Source organism: Macaca mulatta, chromosome 2 (genome assembly GCF_049350105.2).
Source record: "Macaca mulatta isolate MMU2019108-1 chromosome 2, T2T-MMU8v2.0, whole genome shotgun sequence".
In the NCBI taxonomy this organism is placed as follows: domain Eukaryota; kingdom Metazoa; phylum Chordata; class Mammalia; order Primates; family Cercopithecidae; genus Macaca; species Macaca mulatta.
Window position 1 is genome coordinate 123,874,202 of NC_133407.1, and position 21,750 is coordinate 123,895,951.

General features: G+C 38.0%; 1 protein-coding gene and 1 long non-coding RNA gene across 21 annotated transcripts in view; one reads left to right on the forward strand and one right to left on the reverse strand.

Annotated features, from left to right (window-relative positions):
- FHIT (fragile histidine triad diadenosine triphosphatase) overlaps nt 1–21,750 on the reverse strand; it is a 1,490,910-nt gene that overhangs the window by 549,054 nt on the left and 920,106 nt on the right.
- LOC144339529 (uncharacterized) lies at nt 1,217–21,284 on the forward strand. Its single transcript, XR_013414554.1, has 3 exons — nt 1,217–4,363; nt 7,906–8,016; nt 19,194–21,284. It is a non-coding gene; the product is annotated as an uncharacterized LOC144339529 (long non-coding RNA).

The following is a 21,750-nucleotide window of genomic DNA, read 5'->3' on the forward strand; positions in this document are numbered from 1 at the left end:
AACACCACAATGAACTAGAGAAAGGCAGATGTGGCCATTTTTGGAAAATGTAATTATGCCACAACATTCTTTGACTATATTTCTATTGTATACGGTTCATTTTCATAATGGTTTTTAGAAATTTGGAATAAATTAGAGTCATTAACCCTATGTATATAGTATGAGTTGCAAATATGTTTCCCTCAACCAAATGTATTTTTGTTATTTTTATGTATCTTTTATCTCTTCTAAGTCCCTTGGAAGTATGCAAATTTTATTGAAGGGAATTGAATTTTGAAAAGAAGCACTTACAGAGGACATTTTCAGTATTAGTGCATATCAGTTAAGTAATTTACAGTAACTCTTATGGTACCCAATCTTTCTCTCACAGTGATATTTACAAGTTTAAACATTTTTTATCCCAAATAGAGTTGCCTCTGAATTTTCCTCCTAACAAGGAGTTTAATCTACTATAGCAACCATAATGAAAATGTTATTTAAAAATCAGACAAGAGCAACAGGGAAAGTCGGTGTTTGCTATTTAAATTCTGTTTTTATATCAATGGTCTTAGAACACTGTAGAGCTGTATCATTTTATTCAGTTTTCTTTCATTTTAATGTCACTGAAAGGTCAAGCAATAATCCAGAGATCAATTTACCATCCCATGCACATTGCTCCCCTCCAATTTGGGAATATAAATTCAAATGTAAGATGGTCTTCACCCAAGCTCTTCCCCTGCAAAAAAAAAAAGTTAAGGCCTCAGATATTTTTATATCTACAGAGCAGAGAAGGCTTTATTTGAAATAAATGTTGTTGCAATTAGCCTGATGACCCTTCTTTTGTCTTTTAATATTTTGGTATTAGCAGGTTCTACTTTTGCTCCTGTTGCAGAAAAAACCATGTCATGTTAACAAATTCCTTAAACGTTGAACTCAGTCAGATCATCTATAAAATGCAACAATATCATCTCCCTGCCTGTCAAGTTTATTAAGAAGACGAAGTAAAATGTTTCTTTTTTTTTTTTTTTTTTTTTTTTTTTTGAGACAGAGTCTTGCTCTGTCACCCAGGCTGGAGTGCATTGGCACGATCTTGGCTCACTGCAGCCTCTGCCTCCCATATTCAAACAATTCTCCTGCCTCAGCCTCCCCAGTAGCTGGGATTACAGGCATGCACCACCAGACCAGGCTAATTTTTGTATTTTTAGTAGAGATGGGGTTTCACCATGTTGGCCAGGCTGGTCTCAAACTCCTAGCCTCAGGTGATCTGCTGGCCTCAGCCTCCCAAAGTTCTGGGATTATAGGCATGAGCCACCACACCCGGCCAAAATTTCTGTCTACTTCTTATGACATTAGACTGCTGAGAGTATTACATATGTGATAGTTTATTAGGGTTGCTTTTAATACTTAGAATACTGTTTGGGACACATATTAAGTGCTTAATAAATTTTACCTGGTGTTTTTGTAATATGCTTTATTTTATTTAAGGATTTAAGGGGATCAAGTGTGGAAACAGATGACCTACCACTTCATCATCAAGTACCATGTGCATATGGCATACAAGAGGAAGAGAGAAGAAAAATGGGAAGACAAAGAAGGAAAAGGAAAAGAAGGGATTCAGGGTTCTCTGTTCATCTCTGTCCAGGTAAGCTGAGAGAAACTGCACACTTCATCAGCAATAGCTGGGTTCCCATCCAGCCTCTTTCATTTACTACTGCTATGACCTTGGGAAAGATACATAACCCCTTTGTATCAGTTATCTATTGCGACTTGACAAATTAACCCGTAAAACTCAGTGGCTTCAAACCACCATAAGCATTTATTATCTTATACAGGTTCTGCAGGTCATGAAGTTTGGAAGCTGATTAGCTGAGTGGTTCCGACTCAAGGTCTCTAGGAAATTGGAGTCACAACGCCCACCAGGTTGAGAATAATCTGCAGACTTGGATGAAGCTGAAGGACCCACCTCAAGTTCACTTACAAGGCTGGAAGTTGGCGCTGGCTGTTAGAAAGAGACTTTATTCCTTGCTACAGGAAGCTCTTCATAAGGCTGTTTAAGTGTTCTCACAAAATGGTGACTAGCTTCTCCCAAAGTAAGATTTTATGACTCAGTCTCTGAAGATGCACACTGTTGCTTTCACTGTATTCTACTGGTCAAAGTGGTAACATAATACAAAGTGGGAGGAGACGTCACTAGGAGCAGAATTTAAAAAGGTAAGGATCACTGGAAGCCACCTGGAAGACTGGTTACCATGCCCTCAAATTCTCTGATCCAGCATCTATAAAATGAGAATAATAATGACTTCTACCTCACAATGTTGGTGGAAAGATTAAATGACACCATGTATTCAAAGTGACTGTGGTCCAGCACCTGCTCCTTGAATTGCAAGTCTCCTTAATCATTCTGTTTTCTAGGTTCTGGCACAATGTGTGTGTGTGTGTGTGTGTGGGCGGAGGGGGGTGTGTGTGCCCACATGTGTGCGCAGATACCTGGGTCCATTTGACCACCTGATGAAGCCTGCATACGACTTCCAAAAATCATACTTTTAATAAAAAGTACATAGTATTATGAGAATACAAATTATACTAGAACATAGCCATCAAAAGATTTAACATACGTGATACACTAATATTTGTTTCTTTAAGACATTATACAATGAAACCCAATGGCAGCTTTAACTACTGTATTTTCAAAGGAAAGATAAACACAAATGTTTTGGGATACATATAATAACTGTAATATGATTAGACACTATCTGTGATTTCTATTGGTGAGAAAGTCCCAAGTACTGCCAATGCCACCGTGGTCTTTTGTTTACATTCACACTTGAAAGAAAGGCTAAATTCTAGTCAGAGGTTAGTGTAAGTGAAGATACCGTTTTTTTTTTTAAATCCAAGTTGAAAGTTTTCATAAACACTCTCCACAAACCCAGTAGGGTTCACTGGACCCTGGACTAAACTTCTTACTTGATTTATTTTAAAAGAAAGAGAAAGAAAGAAGAAAAAGAAGATCATTCTAATATTTAATATTCTCTACAAATCATTTTCTTCCTATTAAATTTCCTGCTGTACACAGGAATATCTATTCTCCATGGTTCTCTCATTTCAAAATGATCACTCGTTGAATTGGACACGTACCTACATAATGCTTTCATTTAAACGTATTTTAATGAATCTTTAGACCTAGATAAATGGATTTACGGAAGTGCTACATTAAAAGGCCATTTTAAGTTTGGGATCGAAAGGACCTTTAATTTATAGCTCCAGAAAATATCCATCCCATGGCTCAAAGATCCTTGTGGATTATAAAAGAGGAAACGACTAACAGAAAAGGAATTATTCACCACATTATTAAACATGACAAAAAGCTTCTGAATTGGAGCTTAAAACGGGCTATTTAAGATTCCAGCAATCCCTAGGACTTTGGCAACAAAAATGTTCAAAAGCCTTTTATAGTTGCTGTCAGATTTCTGTAAAGCATTTGAGATTCCTGTGAACTTATTTATATAACAAGCTAAAACCTGAAGCCGACTTGAAAGTCTTTCTATTCTAATTATGTAGAAATGGAAACGCCTAGAAATGATGTTCCATGTTCTCCCAAGAATATCCTCTTGAAATGGTGGTTTCAGAATCAGGTATTTGGAAGGAGGAAAGAGAGTGTAACTGCTATGCCTTATTATATGGAACCATTACAGCAGATATACAAACTACAGTTTAGTAAAGTGGTTTCAAAGAACTGCCAGTTAGCTATTCTCTCTGCAGCAGCACATTCTAAATGACTGTTCATATTGTTCCCTCCTGGCCTACTATAGTGGTTTATTTCTGAAGCTCTATAGTTCATGTGTAATCATGTAGCAAAATAATTCAGGATATAATGACCCACCAGGATCTCAGCTGATTGTGGTTCTTATCACAATACTGTTTCTGATGCTATGCGTGGCTTTCCAAGCCAAGTTTTTAACCTCTTATGCTTCAGCATTCCAATTTGGTAACAGGCCCCTCTGTGTTCCGAGAAGTCAGCACATACCCTAAGCTAGAAATGCTAGGAGATATTCCAAAAGAAAAAATAAGATGGGTTTTGGGAAAGAATACTGTGCCTGACAGCTTCTAAAACGGCTCCTAATCAGCCCACCACCTCCTGCTATTCAAACCCTTACATAATCTTCTCTCGCTTTTAATGTGGGCTGGACCTAGTTACTTCCTTTTAACAAATAGAAATGTGATTTGTTTATAAATGACTGTGACTTCATCTTTTTCACCCTTTCTCTGCCCTCTTCTTTCTTCCTTGATGAGACAAGGCAAGCTGACCTATGGAGAGCCTCACGTGGCAGAGAACTGAGACCAACAGTCAACAACCCTAGAAGAACTGAGTCCTGCCAACAACCAGGTGAGTGAACCTGGAAGTGGAATGTCTCTAATCCTGAAAATAAGACATTGACACCAATAGCAGAGATGTTAAAAGACGTAGGGTCTCAGACCTAGCAAGGAAAGGTCTAGAAAAGGAATATGAAACCATTTTGTTTCTAGTTCCAAAGCCTGTGCTTAATTCAGCGCATTATACTGTGCCTCCAGATGAGTCCTGTTCCAAATATCAAATTGGGTTTTGCCTGTTGGGAAGTCAGAACTCATTTCCCTAGAGATAAAATGGCATGACTGAAATTAACAGGGATCTGACACAATAGCAGAGAGAGGAAGGCAGAGGACATGGGGTGGGAGGGCTCACAAAGGTGCCTGTGCCAAGAACTCTTGAGTTTTAGCAGTCTGATCCAGGCAGCTCATGGGGGCTGGAGGAGTGAAGTCCAAGGGCTGGACTGAGAAAAAAATCACTTCCTGATTTGAGTTAGCTTTCACTTGATACTAGGATCTTTGCAGATTAATTAAAAATCTCAAGATGAGAGGGAAGCGGCCTCATTGTCTGGGATAATACCCAAGGTTCATCATCTCACAGCTGAGGAAATCAAGGATGCAGACACACAAGGAGTGAGGTTAAGTAGGGGAGGTTTAATAGGCCAAAGAAAGAGAACGGCTCTCTGCTGGAGAGAGGGGTCCTGGAGAAATGGGTTTCTGGACCACAGTGAAATGCAGGGGGTTTTATAGATACCTGGTGAGGAGGCAGTGTCTGATTTACATAGAGTGAAAGACTGGTTGGACCAGGTGTACCACTTGTATAGGGCATGAAAAACTGGTTAGGACTAGGTTTGCCATTTGCATAGGATGCAAACTTCTGGTCGCCTCCACCCTAATCTTTTATTATGCTGTCACGTCCTCTACCTGAGCTGTGCCATGTTGCCCATTTCTTTACTGTACATATGGTAATGAAAAAAAAAAAAAAAAAGGGAAGATGGAGCCTCCATGTTGGACATGCCTGGGCCCCAGGTAGCCCTTTTCTATTAGCACAGCTGCCAGCATTCCCCTGTGCAAGTTTCCAGCTTGCTTATTTATGTTTTCAGCTCAATTTTTCAGGCTGCCTTTTGTTAGGAAAAAAATAATTTCTTGGGATGCTTTTCATTAGAAGGAAAATTTTCCTGAGAACTCTTTTACCCTTACTATTTGCTTAAATAATTTCTACCTCCTGTATCAAAATCATCCATATTTAGAGTAAGCCTTAAATCCAACAACTGGTATCTTTATGAGAGAAAGGACTGGGAGATTTAGGCACAGTGACCCAGAGGAAAAGATCACATGGAGACAGAGGAAAGATTGTAGCCAGAGTGCCACAGCCTAGAAATATCAGGAACCACTAGAAGCTAAAAGAGGCAAGGAAGGATGCTCCCCTGAAGCCTTCCCAGGGAGTCTGGCCCTGCCCATATCTTGATTTCAGATTTTTGGCCTCCAGAACTGTGAGAGGATAGATTCCGGTGATTTTTAAGCCACCAAGTTTGTGATAACTTGGCACAGCAGCCCTTGGAAATGAATACCAACACCAGTGACACTAATATTCAGCTAGACGTGAGAGCCACCACTTTAAACTGTCACGCCAACCTTGCCAGGTGAACCGTTATTTAGCTCAAGGTAGGCCTAGGTGGAAATTACTAGCAATGAGAACACTAGCTGCAATAATCACCAGAAAACTACCTTCACCTTCAAAACAAAATATTAAAAACCCGATGTGTTAAAAAGTCTTTTTTTTCTAAATAAGGTTGTTGTGAGATGCTTTGAAATAGTGAGTATAAACCAAGACCTATATTGTACTGTAGTGAGATATTATCTCAGGATTAGCATAGTGTGAGCAAATCCTCAACAAGTGGGAGTTCCCCTTCCCCTTCCAGATAAAAGTTGAAAAGCCTGAGAAAATCAGGGGTGTCCTCCTAACTTGGATGTTAGCTGTCGTCCACTTCTCTTGAGGTTTTCCTTTCTTTCTTTAACTTTTACAACCAAATATTTATCATTATTCCTGCTCTAAGAAAGCCTTAGAAGCCAGGATAAGGGCATATAATACTCAGAACAAAACTGTGTGAAACAGCAATATTATTCTATCTGTGACTTAATAATTAGATGTAACTAAATTGCTGGCCAAGACATCCCATACCCAAGTAATTATAAATACCAACCGATAAAGACAGAAAATCAAAGAATGAAAGCTGAATGCTATCAGTGGACATACCAGAAAACAACAAGAAAAGATTTCTATGAAGAAAAAAGTGTGTAACTCTTTTAAAGAAAGCATAGTTGTAAAATGAAATTGAAATGTGTATTTTTTTTGTTTTATTGGCTTTATTTCAAATGGCTATTATTAAATCCTGATAGTCAATTAAAAAATATTCACCAAACTAGAAATCTGCTGAAGTATATATGTATAAGCATGCCTAAATATATTACACACTATTGAACTGAAACATTAAAACATTCTCCATAGCAACCCTAAATCAAACTGATATTTCATTTTGGTTCCCCTGATGCCCATACATATAGTACATTACAGCTTTCAAAGCATAAAAATGTCTTTGAAAACAAGTAATCTAGAGACAATGTTCAAATATAGTATAATATACACCTTGGTTTATAGTTGTTATTTCTTTCCCAAGATTACATTTCTAAGAGAAGAAAGAGGAGTCTAAATACCATGTAGGGCCATTAATTTTAATGACGAAAAGAGAAATTTTGACTTTGCCAATTCTGACCATTGGAGAATCTGTGCCCATAGTAATAGATTACTTATGTCTTACTTGCACTTTTCCCAAAAATCTCAAGTCAAAGACTACAGAATTTATAAGCTAGAAAAGAAACGATAAAAGGACACAGGAGCTAAACAAGAAGAGGAAAAAGATTCCAGTTATGGCTTCAAAGTCACTAATTTCCATGGAAGGAGATTAAACATATACTTTATCAACCTTCTCTGCCAGCAAACAACGTTTTATACATGTCACTTAATGGGGAAGGAGGTCAGGTACAGATCTGAAGGTCACCTAACTATATGCTTTCTTCCACAGTATTAGGGGGCATAGGGAAAGAGCCTAAAATATGCCTGCCGGTTAGAATTGAAAATGAAACGGTCCCTTGTTTAATGCCAGAAAAAGTATCCGGAAAAGGTGTAGCTCTTAGCCTTTTCCTCTCCGAGGATTTAGGGAAAATCAACAGTGCCCACTGGACAAAACCACTTTAGATAAAGAGTAATGGCAGATTTAAGGGCTCACAAAATGTACTTAAAAGTTTAGAAATTGGGCTTTCAAATTATGTCAGTCAAGTTTTACATGAATTAAGTCCTATTTTGAGCTAGGATGCATCATTATGGGAGCTAAACCAAAATCTTAAAAAATATATTAGTTTAGAATGTGAACTATGCCTCGGGAGGTGCCATGGAATTCACTAGGAGGTAAACCTACTGCAAGTTACATTTTAAAAAGCAATCTCAGCAATATGTTCTTCCCTAAAACCACAAATTCCTTTTGAATCAATATTTGTTATGAGTCCTTTTCAACATTTTTCCAGGAGCAACACAACACCGTGTCTTCAGGGGTCCAAGAGAGAATCCACAGGACTTAAAAAAGCATAAGGGAGTGAATGGGTCGTAGCTTTCGTCATTGCTGAAAAGAGATGCCGGTAAGTTCCATGAGTTAAAACAGATCATGCAAAGCATATTTGATGGAATAAGATAAATAACATAACAGACTCACTCTTGCATGTCCAAGTGTACTTTTGAGATGGTGAAATGCATTTGATGCACTGAAACATGAAACCATCAAAATCTACAGCTGGAAGGGACCTCAGAGATGAATCATTTGAAAGCCCTCCAGAGGAACCCAAGTTCCAGGAAATATGAAGAATGTGACCAAGGTCACAAGTTAGCTGGCAGCAAAACTTGGACCAGAATACTGATCTAATTTTATTATACACACTTTTAGTTTCTAAACACCAAGAGGCATGAATGTACAAACAATGAGTACAACCACATGCTGTGCCTAAAATAACAATTACAAAAGTAAACCTACAGCCTCAGTTAAATTACTCACCTGTGTTTTTCCCCCACCATACAGAACATTTCCATTAGCACAAAGATCCCTCATGTTGCCCCTTTCTGGCCACATCAATTTCCTCCCACCCTCACTACCCTATCCATCCTTAATCACTGCCAATCACTGATATGTTCTCCATTTCTATACTTTTGTCATTTTAAGGATGTTATACAAATGGAATCATACAACACATAGCCTTTTAAATTGTCTTTTTACACTCAGTGAAATGCTCTGGAGATTAAGCTGTATGTATCAATAGTTCATTTGAATGCAGAGCAGCCTCCGTGGTATGGATGTACCACAGTTCATTTAACTATTCACCTGCAGAAGGACATCTGGATTGCTTCTAATTTTTGGCCATTATGAGTAAAGCTGCTAGGAACGTTTGTGTAAGGGTTTTTGTGTTGATCTAAGTTTTTGTGTTTCTTGGATAAATGACCATGATCACAAATGCTGGGTTGTCTTAGTCTGCTTGTGTTGCTATAAAGGAATACCTGAGTAGCCAGGTCAGTGGCACAGGCCTGCAGTCCCAGCTACTCAGAAGGCTGAAGTGGGAAGATCTGTTGAGTCCAGGAGTTTGAGGCTACAGTGGGCTATGATTACTCCTATGAATAGCCACTGCATTCCACCCTGGGCAACATAGAAAAAAAAAAAAGAATCTCTTAAAAAATAGATATAAAGGAAGACATGAAACTGGGTAACTCACAAAGAAAAAAGGTTTATTTGGCTCATGGTTCTGCAAGGTTTACAAGCAGCATGATGCCAACATCTGCTTCTGATGAGAACCTCAGGAAGCTCCCACTTATAGCTGAAGGAGAAGGGGAGCCAGCATGTAGAGATTACATGGCGAGACAGGAAGCAAGAGAGACAGTCAAGGTGCCAGGTAGTTTTGAACAACCAGCTCTCAGGGAAATGCTCCAGGAACTAAGAGTGAGAGCTTGCTCATTACTACCTGGACAGCACCAAGCCATTCATGAGGGATCTGCCCCCAAGACCCAAACACCTCCTGTTAGGCCCCACCTCTAACACGGGGTCAAATTTTGACGTGAGGTGTGGAGGCTATCCAAACTGTAGTAAGTTGTAAAGCAGTTATATGTTTAGTTTTTAAGAAACTACTAAACTGTCTATCAAGAGTGACTATCATTTTACATTCTTACCAGCAAAGATGAAAAAGTAGTTTAATAGAGAAAGGATAGCTTTTCCAACAAATGGTGCTAACACAGTTGGGCATACAATGAGAAGGAGGGTGATATGGTTTGGCTGTGCCCTCACCCAAATCTCATCTTGAATTGTAGCTCCCACAATTCCCATGTGTTGTGGGAGGGACCAGGTGGGAGATAATTAAATCATGGAGGTAGTTTCCTTCATACTGTTCTTGTGATAGTGAAGAAGTCTCACAAGATCTGATGGTTTTATAAGGAGTTTCCTCTTTCACCTTTTGCTTGGCTCATTCTTTCTTACCTGCTTCCATGTAAGATATGCCTTTCACCTTCTGCCATGATTGTGTGGCCTCCCCAGCCACGTGGAACTGTGAGTTCATTAAACCTCTTTTTCTTTATAAATTACCCAATCTTGGGTATGTCCTTATCAGCAGTGTGAAATGAACTAACACAGAGAGGAAGCGGGGAGGGGGAAGGGGAAAGAAGAGGAACAGGGAAGAAAAGCAAGAAGAAGAACTTTCACATAGACCTCACTACCTGAATAAAAATCAACACAAAATGAATCCTTTTCCCCACATCTTCACCAGCATTTAGTGTTGTCACCCTTTGTCACTCTAATAGATGTGCATTGATATCTCAACGTGGTTTTAATTAGCATTTTCCTTAGAGTTAATGATGTAGAACATCTTTTTATGTGTTTATCAGTTAAATGGCTGTCCATGTCTTTTGCCCAATTCCAACTGGTCTGTCTTTTGTTGTTGAGTTTTGCGAGTTCATTATAAATGCCAGATAATAGGCCTGTTTTGGATATGTGGTTTTCAAATATTTACGCCCAGTGCAGCTTCTTTTAAGCCTCTTAACAGTCTTTCAGAGAGCAAATTTTTAAATTTTGAAGTCAAACTAATCAATTTTTCCTTTTATGGCTCATGCATTTGATGCCAAGTCTAAGGACCCTTTGCCTAGACATAGATCCCAGTGAGGTTTTCCTCTGCTAGTTTCTAAAAGTTTTATTTTCTAAAAGGGTTACATTAATGTTTATGATCCATTTTGAATTAATTTTGTGCAAGGTGTCAGGTATAGGTTAATTTTTTTTCCTAACTGTACAATTTGTTGAAAAGGCTATTCTTTCTCTAACTGAATTGCTTTTTTATTTTTGGAAGAAAAAAATAACAGTGGGCATATTTGTGTAGGTCTGTTTCTGGGTTCTCTATTCTGTTGCATTCATCTATGTGTCTATACTTCTGTCAATGACACACAGTCATAAACATTACAAGTATGTAAGTCTTGAAACTGGATGATAGACTAATTCCTATCACCTTCTTCTTTTTCAAATCTGTTTTAGTTATTCTAGTTCCTGTGCCTTTACATATGAATTTCAGGATAATCTTGTCTACATCTACTAAAATTTTTGCTGATATTTTGATAAGAATTATATTAAAACTCTATATCAACTTGGGAGAACTGACATCTTTACTATGATGAGTCTTCCATTTATTGAGATCGTCTTTGCTTTCTCTCATCAGCATTTTGTAGTTTTCACCATACAAGCTCTATACCTTTTTTGATAAATTCACATGTATTTCTTTTTCTGTGTATGTATGTAAAAGGTGCTGTAGTTTTTATTTGGTATCTGTTGATTGCTAATATAAATAAACATGTTGGTTTCTATATGCTGGTCTTATATCCTGGGGCCTTTCTGAACTCATCTATTATTTCTAGGATTTTTAAAAAAGATTCCTTAGGCTTTCCTATGTATGACTTCCAAGGAAGTCACCTGTGAAAAAAGGCTAGTTTTACTGCTTCCTTTCTAATCTGTATGTCTTTTATTTCCTTTCCTTGGCTCAGTGTGCTGGCAAGATCAATAATGAGAGTATTAAAAGTATCAGAACTTGCGTAGGGAGGCATAAAAAACCAAAGCGTTTTCCTACTCTCACACACTACTCAACACTTCTCACACCAGATTCTCCAGCAGACACTAACTGGGTATCCAAGAATTCAATTCAATTCACACATTATCTACCCGGAGATATTGTCAGATCCAACAGGTTAGGTGTTCAGTTCCACAAGATAGCTCCCACTTCGGATGTCAGTTGTATACCCCAGGCTGTGAACTGTGGTTCTGACTGGTCAGCTATGAATCAGGATTCCTACCATCTCCTCTTCATGTGCAAGAAATTTGCTACAGTGGCTCACAGGACTCAGGGAAATGCTTTACTTATGCAGATAAACAACCAGATGGAAGAGATGGAGAGGACAAGGTATGTGGGAAGGCATGTAGACCTTCCCTTTCTGGGAAGGTGCCCTCTCTATGAGCACCACCCTCCAGGCACCATTACATGTTCTGCAAACTGGAAGGTCTCCGAATCCTGTCCTTTTCAGGTGTTTATGAAGACTTTATTTCTTATGCATGATTGATTACGGCATTGGCTATTGATGATCATCCCAACCTTCAGACCCTCTTCCCTCCCTAGAGTCAGGTGATAAGGCTGAAAGTTCTATTGCTTATACCAAATAGACTGGCAACCAGTCCCCATTCTGATGCTATCTAGGGGCCCCAGCCACCAGTTATATCAGCATTAAAAAACACTCTTATCTCCAGAGATTTCATGAGTTTTGAATTGTGCACCAGGAACCAGGGGCAGAGGCCAAATGTGTTTATTACGTCGAAATATCACAAAAATATTCGATCTTCCAACTCTGTGTTGAATAGTGGTGAGAATCACCATCTTTGACTTTTTCCCAATCATAAAGAAAAGCATTCAGTCTTTCAACATTAAGTATGTTAGCTTTTTGCAGATATTATCAATTTGAGAACATTCTCTTCCTTTTCTAGTGTTCTGAGTGTTTTCATCACAAAGGGGTATTAAATTTCGCCACATGCTTTTTCTGTGTGAATTGATATGATCATGTCATTTTTCTTTCTTAGCCTGCTAATGTGTATGAAATTAAATAATTTAAACTTAAAATAATTCAATTTAAAAGTGGTGGAGCTTTAAATCATTCTGAACCTTGAGAGGTGGCTCTGCAGTCTGAGTCAAGTGGCATGCAGCTGCAACTTCTGCCTTTTTCCTTGTAAATAATTAAGACCAAGCAGTGCCAGGGACAGGACCCTCTCAGATCATTGCCATTTCTCACAGAGTAATAAAGTAATCTTCCTTGGAATGTAGCAATCCATAACCAATCAAATTACTGTGGCATGTGCACTGGGCTTGTATGGAAAATGTTGTAATCCTGCTGGAACTTCTCTGTCCCTGCCTATGTAAGTGAAACCTCAACTTCACCACTTTGGGCTGCTGATCCATTTGTGTGGAGTCAGTGTTTCCAGGTGACTATCCTCAAGCTTTGCACTAGGATAAACTCCACATTTAATTGTATTCTTTGAACCCCATTATTTACAGTTGACTTGTGGTAGATTCCATTGCTGATTTTCAAATAAATCCTACTTGATCATGATGTATACTTCTCTTTATATATTGCTGAATTCAATTTGCTAGCATTTTGTTAAGAAATTTTGACATCTCTGTCTATGAAGGATATTGGTCTGCAGGGATTTTCCTACTATTTTTGTTTGGGGCAATATAATTTCAAAAATTAAAAAATAAATGAATATTCTTCCTTCATCTGAGAATGTCTTGATTTCCCTTTCACATATGAAGGACATTTTCCGTAGACATAGAATTCTAAGTTGACAGTTATTTTCTTTCAGTACGGAAAAAATATGATGCCACTTTTGCCTGCCTGGAAAACATTGGCCTCATTATCATTGGGCAGGGGAGAAAGTACTAATTGTCTATCATGCCTCTTCTGATATCGCCCCTGAGAGGGGGAAAAGGTACTTCTGTACTGTTGGTGGAGGTGAAAATCCAGGGTCCCCATGTGGACTTCTTACCAACCACTGGATATGAGAATTCTGGCTCTCTACTTGGCTTTCTGTACTACTAACCTGACGAGGAGGTTGGAGTGTCTCCTTACAACCCAGCAAGGATAGAAGTTTTGGCTCCCACTTGGCCTTTGCTGTTGGAGGTAGGGGTAGGTAGGCCACAGGTTTTTCAATGTGTGTATGTGTGGTGTTTAGCTGGAGTAGTACAGACATTATCTAAAAGTTTTCTCTATACTGCTAGACTGCCCCTTTCCCAGTCCTTCACCTACAGTGAGCAGGCTTTTGCTGTAACCTTTCCTCTTGTCTGTGCCCTCTGGCAGCTAAGGGTTACTAGCTTCTTTAGTTCCAGGGCTGGGGTGTCTAAGGCAAAAACAACATCTAGGGAATTAATTACCATATTGTTTCTTGTGTCTCCAGGTCTCTAGCTGATCTGACTTCTCTCCACCCCTCGGAATATTTTCAGTTTTGTCTTATATCCATGATTTCTTACTTGTCCTAAATGAGAGGAAGAGGAAAAAGTATACCTTTTTCCCAGAAGTGGAAGTCCCTTTGTTTTACTTTTTGAAAAATACTAAAGTCTTTCTCTTTACTGTTATCACAACAGATCCTATTAAAGAAGATAAATTAAGACAGAAAAAGAATAATAGAGGGATAGTAAGAGAATATTCACAGCTTTACTTAAGAAAAAAGGAAGGGTTACAAAGTGGGGACGATTAGAGTCAAAAGACTCAAGTTCTAATGGAAAGATGGTCAGCTACTAGCCTTGCATCTCTAAATATCACTTAAATACTCAGGCAGCCTCATGTTTTGTTTTGTTTTGTTTTTTCCTGTAAGATAGGGATGATACCGCCTAGGTGCCCTTCCACAGTTGTGGTCATATAAGATAGGGTATCGGATGGTGCTTTGTCAATTTTCAGTCAAGGTATAAATAAATGGCATGTTATTGCATTCCAATGATGAGCTCCCTGCCTCTACTTCCCACCTGCTCCAACAAAACCCAGTTCTTTCCTGTTTGTCCTGTGTTTCAGCATTGATCCAGCAACTACTGATCCACCTGCATAAACTGGAAATATGCGAGGCATTTTGGATACCTCTGACTCCCCCTAATCCCCGCCAGTCAAAATAAGAATATCACAGTACCGATGTTCTCCTTCCAGATAGCTCTCAAATCTGTCTGCTTTACTCCATCAGCCCTAGATCGAGCCCCCACTCTCTCTTACCTATACTGTAATAGTCATCTTCCAAGTTTCCCCGCTTCCAAACTCATCTCTAAAAAGCAGCTAGATCATCTTTCCAGCACCCAAAGCATCTCTCCCAAGTCCGTTCTAGATTCCCCCAGATCCCTAGAGTTCCCATTTGGGCTTCCCCTTTCTCAGGAGCCTTATCTGTTCATTTATATTTTAAAAACTGAAATGGTTTTCTTTTATCCTAAAATAAAATTTTGACCCAAAAGCATGATTTTAAAACTCTTTAATATAAAACAATATTTCATAATAGGAAAATCATTATGTGACATATCATATTGGCATTGCTTCGCAAGGACAAGAAAAAAACTGGACATGTAAAGTAGAGATAGTATGTTTAACCAGAGCCTTGTGTACATATTACTTAAGAATGAAAACATCAACCATAACTTGCAAATCTGCATTATGACTCATGAAACAAGTACACTCTACCTCGCCAAGCTATAATTACTGACTAAACCTAAACTTCTTTATCACAAGCTCATTCAGCCTCATGTGCTCAACCCACACAAACTCTGTTCTAGAAACTGCCTAGTTAACCAATTCTGACCCAAATCTACTACGACCATTTCATGACTAGTTCTAGCTCCCAAAACCTTCTCCAATTCCTTTTGAGACACCCCCTAGTTTCCCTAGTGTCGGTTCACCTTTGCAACAGCAAGCTCATAACGTGCCTTAGAATCTAAAAACTGTTCTGATATTATTTAATGGGTTTTAGCAAAATAAATGATTAGGATAAATACTTAAAATTTTACACCTATTTTAACAGTTACTAATATTACTTCTAGTTAGAGGAGAAGGACTATGGGGTAGGGAGCAGGTGTAGAAGGATAGATTACTCTTATTTTTCTGTAATGATTGAAGTTCAAACAATAAAAAGGCTTTCACACATTTCCTCAGAAATTTTAAAAACATGCATTAAAGGCTAAATATATGTCCTGTCAATTAAAAACTGTAAGATTAACCTTATAAAAGAAAAAAAAAATGTTTGCTCTCGGGAGATGATTAAATACCCATATTGACTAAATATATTTAAAGTGGTTATGATTCAATGTCAGACTAATATTTTTGCCTCTACTTAATTGCTTTTTAAAAGAAGTATCAGGAGGTTCCAATTAGAAATTTAACTGAAGGGCACTTTGAATCAATATGCTGTGGGATTTAAATGTTGCTGTTTTCATGTTTTCCTTTTTGAAGATATATTGGTCATTCTTTTTTAAAATTTTTATCACTAAGAGTTCAAGGAAAGCTTGGTTTTTATTGGAAAGGCAAGAAATACAGCTTCTGACTAAATGTTTATAGCTTCAGTGTGGGATGCCCTTCTCCCTTTCCCACCTCCTGGCATATTTAATCAACAGAATATTCACAGATCTTTTACCTCCTACAACAGGCCTACTCCAACCCTGCATAATTTCTCCTGTCTTAGGTCCTCTGACATTTATCTTGAAAACCACAACTAAGTACTTCATTCGATATTTTACCATATTTCTTTTATTCCTCTATATCTCACTTTTTATTTTTAGAAAATGCCTCTAATGCAATGTAGTGATCATCACAGTGCCTAAGATATTGCTTTGAACTAAATAACTATTTAAAAGAAAAAACAAACATGGTTGATTAGTATAAGCAATTACTTTGCAGAAGAACTTTGAAATGTGACTTCCCATGTCAAAGGTTCTCTTTACTATTCCCCAGTTTTCCAAGAATCATCTCTCACTGACGTCTAACACATATACCTGACTTCAGAATATTCTGAGGCTGAGTTCCTTCATGAAAGTTAATTAGTAGAAAGTGTCACTCACCAGAAAATTCCGCCTAATTGAAAACTGGACTGAAATGGCTAGGCTCAAATGCGGGCTGATCTAAATTTCTCACCAAGCAGCACTTTAAGGTATCTTAGACAAGACTGCCTTGAGCTGTAAAAAGCTTTGATGCCATCAGCCTTATACCAGGATCAAAAACAATTTTCAACTTTTATTGCAAGCTTTGTTAATAAATTTCTCCCCTGTTCATCACAGTTATGAAAAACCTTTAATATTTTTGTTGCATGGGAATAAAGCTAGGAAGGATATAAATTTCAGGCAAATTGGAGATACATTTTAAAAATATTGTCATCGAGACTGACAACTGCCAAACCTGGAAACCACTTTCTCCCAGATCAAACACAGCCTGGAGTAATGGTGAATTCAAATCGATACGCAAGCCTGTGAGAGAGGCTATCAGAAGAAACTATTTCTTTACACTTCTAAAATATAATTCACTAAGCATGACATCCAAATTCCTATTGCCATAGGCATTTCCACTGGTTTAGAAGAAGACTGTGGGATGGCTAATGTGTTTTAGTTCTCAGATAAGTCTAATGGGTTTCAGCTCTCTTGCCAGTTTTGATTGCCAAATACTGCCTGTGACACAGTAAAGAATTCTGAAGTTGCTTATGAGCTTTGTGGAAGAGAGTAACACAGTCTAGCAGTAACATTTACCAGTATGGCAAAGCAGCATTCACGAAAGAATCTAGGCCCTCTCCCATTGCTGGACACATGGAAGACTATTTCCAGAGCTTTCAGTGCAGTTGGACAGGGCCACATGACCAGTTCTGTCCCATGGGCTGTGATCAGTGTTGATGTGTGCCACTTCGCAGCCCATATGTGATTTTCTATACTTCTCATCCCTGAAGGCTTGAGATAAATGTGCCATAAGACAGCAGTAGACAAAAATGCTGAGCCACCCCTTGGAGATGAGAGCTGTCCTGGAGCATCACCTGGAACCTCCGTGGGCTTTGCAAGGATGAGAAATTATCCCAGTTGGTTAAGCCACTGTGATTTTCGTATTGTTTGTTATTGCATTATAACCCAGCCCACTCTGACTTCTACACACAGCTCTCAGATGAGGGCTTGGAGACAGGGCTGCCCAGCACTTAGAGAATTACAGATGAATAGTCAGGAACACTGGCTCCTCTCACATTTAAGACACCCACAACATCATGATGCATTTCCCTTTGATGGGATGGGAATTCTTGTACCCGTGCATAGCTTACTTTCATTTTGATGACAACTAATTGTGACCTGCACCTTGGCTCTTGCTTGTCTCCTTTATCCTTTCTCTCCTTCTTTACATAGGCACACAGATGTTCTAGAGCATGCCTCATCTATCACACTAATAAATATATTAAGTATCCCTTTGAAAACCAAAAGGAAACATTACAATTTTTGTGGCTCTTTTAAATGCCTGTGAACACACTAGCACATTACACTTTTAAGTATTTCAGTCAAGGAGTCACTTGGGTTAGCCTACATTTTGGCAAGTAAATCAACAATTGCTGCCAATTGCATCAGAGAGATTCCTTTACTTTTAGCAGATTGGTATCAGCAGAAAAGGAGCAAATGTATCAGCTCATTGGAGCAAATGACCACCACACCTCAGGAACAAAAGCGTATACTTCCACATCGCTTACTAGATGCCAGGAAATGGTCTATAAGCTTTACTGGTATCAATGAATTTAATCGTCCCAACAACCTTAGAGATCATGGCTACTTTTACTCCCATTTTACAGATGAGACAAGTGTGTGAGTTTACACGCTTACAAAAAGCACTTATCTTTTATCATAAAATAGAGTTTTTAGATAAAACATAGGATGAGCAGTTAAACTTCAGATAAATAATAAAATAGTATTAGTATATGTGCCATATTTTGCATGGGACATACTTATTCTAAACTGTTTATTACATTTATCTGAAATTCAAATTCAGCCGGACCCCTGTATTCTTATTTGCTAACTCTGGCAACTCTAAATTAGAAGATGGATTTCAAATGTCATCAATTCTCAATATCTAACTTTATTAAGCAACGAAAATAAGCTGATTGTACATCTCCATCAAACAAAGTTAAAGACAAGTTTTTATTAAAATCTCTGAATCTAATCTACTATAAAAGTAAAATGCCGATTTTTACTACAAAAAAATTTGCTTTTGCTTTCCTACTACCCAATCTGTGGTATTTGAGAAGGATCCAGATATTAATATGTAGATTCTACCAGTTGTCACATTTTATATCTAAATTGGTGAAATTCCTACCACTTGTGTCTGTAAGGCATTCACTTTGTTTGGATTGGGGTTGGGGTTTGCAAGAAAACACAGAATATTCCTTTTTGTTCTTTTTTTTTTTTTTTTAACTTTTATAACATGGGACCTGTTAAAACAGAAGTATGAATATTCTAGGTCAGGCAGAGATGAAAGGACATAATAAATAGGAAACACTGCTCTCCCAGTGTACCCTGAAGAAGTCCTTGTCAATCATTTCCAGTAAAGTCAATAAAAAATAATGCTTACCATGGCAAGAGCATACACTGAGTTTGATGTGGTGGGGACAAATCATAAAATAGGTGTAGGCTGAGGCCAAATTTGAAAATGTAAGGTACCTTGGAATAATGTACTTCCAGAGATTCTCAATAACAGCATTTTAAATTCTTCTTCTCTCTTCCAGGTTCTGTTTCATGCAGGACCATGAGTTACTGCCAAAAAGTTAATATCTACTCTCAGCTGTTGATTCAGCCCAAACACTGTGCGTCTCCAATCTCCATTCATCAAGGGCTTCAAAACAATGCGTTTATCTTTCTACTTGTTGTGAATATTAATAAATTAAGATCTTTAAACTGTCTAGGAAGAAGTAAGAAATAACTGCCAAGAGCTTGGGTACAGATGAGGTATTTACATACATTAGAGAAGTACCATTAGCAGTAATTAATGGTGCTTTTACATTCTCAGAATGCAGTGCAATAGACTGTCGATTTGTTTTGGAGGTGTCTGCAATCATAACACATATCTCATGCTAAATGGATACTTAGCAATTTTTAATAATTTTAAACTGATGTGCTATTTAATGCTTTGGTGATAACACACAGTTTCATTAAGATAGTTTTTGAATTTAGAATTTTTATTGAACTTTATTAAATTTAATGAGACTGCATTACGTACATTCTACCTTAATTCTTAATGTTTATAAAGGTCACAACAACTAATTTAAAAAGTTGTATTTTAGAAAAGCAAATTATGTCAGTTAATGACTATACAATTAAACCATAATTCCACTATTTTCTAAAGCTAGCCTACATTTAGTGCTGTGCTATGTCTTCATGAGGGGTATTAAAGCGTAAAAGTTTAAGACATATCACTGTTGTGAAGGAGAACAGACACAAATAGGAGAATTTTATTAACTCCAGATTCTTTTCTTGACTTTGTCTGGCTTTTGATTAGAACTAGAGTACACAAAACTCAGCAGACTACGGTAAAGAGGATTTACATCAACTCAACTTCCCAAGAAGTTAAAATTAAAAATGTATCTCCCCTAAATCAATACATTCCACAATATTTCACTGGTGACTTTAGTCCCAATTTGCTTGAGGAAACTAAAAGTAAAATAGAAAACAAATTTGCTTTGAAGGAGTCAAGGCTATGTGGAATAGAAATTTGTGCAAAAATACTTAACCCAGTCTGTAGCCTTTCCACGAAGGAAAGAAACTGTAAAACAGATTTTGGGGAATTCTGACACAAATTACTAAGATATCACTTATATGCCTGTTTTTAGACTGAGAGGTTCCTCAATTCTTTTTTCTTTCTATCTGCTTCATTTCCATCAGGAACAACTGTTCGACCCTTACTTGTAGATCTTCATAATAATTCTTGGCAATATATGTGCAAAATTGAGATGGGTCTCTTCACACTGTTTGCAGTATGGCAAGAGAGTTTACAAGGCAATAATTCTAAATATAAAATAAAAAACAAACACGTTACATGATTTTACAAATTTAAGGGAATGTGTAGAAGGAGTACTAATCACACTTGGCATGTTTAAAAATACACTTGGTGCTCGTCAGCGCTCAAAGAGTAGAGACATATTGTTTGAATTATCAATAATAACAAAATCATGGAGGATTGATCATGAGAATATTTTCCTTCGTCTTAGCCACGGTAATAAGACCTCTATGCTGTACTTCTTTTATAATTAGGCAAAAATCTGACACAAATCCTGTGAAGGCAGAGGTAGTTATTTCTGTGTATTCTTTAGACTTCCACATCAAGAAACCATGCCCCCTTTTGACATGACTATCTCCTTCTTCCCCACACAACAAAACTGAGAACATAAAGAGAAATTATTGACACACCTTGGCAGCTAAATGCAGACATGCTGACTGCAAAAAGGCTCTCATCTCACAGAGGAGGAGGCAGTACAGAACTCTGTCTCCAGTATAGCATCTCCTCAAAAGCTTCACACTTCCTTAACATCTACAGAGAAGTCTTAATAGAAAAGTCGGTAAATTCACCAGCCACACACCATCTTGTCATTTGACCTTTGATTTCTATAGTTCAGCACTCCCTAATTCCAGTAGACAAGATTCAAAGAAATGTCTGTAATACTTCATCTGCCCGAAGGAAGACAGTGAGATAATATCCACACAAGTCTTGAACTTTTAAAATCCATTCTCACTGATACAGGGGAATATGAACTGGAAGAAGGATTGAATGCCATGCTTGAGTTTTTACCATCAAATAAAATCTACAGTGTGTTGTGTGACAATGATATTTACTTTGAGTGTGTTTTAAAAAATGACACCTGCTACAAATATCATGGATCTGTATATCCTTAAAGTCTCACAGGTTATAAAACAGCAAGAGCAAATATTTTATGAGCTACACTGCAATGTTGTTTTGTTCCCAGGAAAAGAGGTATTTCCTTAAATACTAAGCGACCAGTCTATTCTTGGGGTCAGCTGAAGCCAGTGTTCATACTGGACAAACACTAGGAGACAGCTGGTTCCCTACCATGATGCTCCCTGGAGCTCAGATGCTATCTGTACCCAGACTCTCAGGGCAACCGTGGCCAAGGTAGAGAAGGTAAGGACACTGCCCTTTTCAAGACACATGTGGGTTCAGCGCACACGTTTATTGTGATGACTGTTGCTAATGATGCTGACAGTAGCCAACATTTACCAAGGGATCACGATGCGGTGAGCACTGTGCACGGCGTTTTATGTGTTGACTCA